We start from the raw sequence: 333 nt of genomic DNA, 5'->3' as shown, positions 1-333 counted from the left end.
GAAATAGTACAATGGACAAACAAAATTGAGACTGAAATTTGATCATTCTGTAAAGAGCAGATACTCGAGAGACATGATCTCAAAAAAACATTCTGGCCTGTCATGATTCAAAAAATGATAAAGTTGATTGTTAGGCTGAAATGGCATGATCTGAGTGATAATATGACCCACACCAAAATAAACCTGCATTTAGGGAACAATATAGGATGTGTTCCCAGAGCCCTCGGAGGTACCCTGCATTCCAATTAGAGTGAGTGTCTTTGGAGTGAAAGGTGCGGGCATGAGAGGGCTACCTGGTGACAGACGGCGTAACGTATGTCACAGGGTGGTTGA

The sequence above is a fragment of the Melampsora larici-populina genome (assembly GCF_000204055.1).
Source record: "Melampsora larici-populina 98AG31 unplaced genomic scaffold MELLAscaffold_12, whole genome shotgun sequence".
Taxonomy (NCBI): domain Eukaryota; kingdom Fungi; phylum Basidiomycota; class Pucciniomycetes; order Pucciniales; family Melampsoraceae; genus Melampsora; species Melampsora laricis-populina.
Note: the sequence above shows the minus strand (reverse complement) of the source record.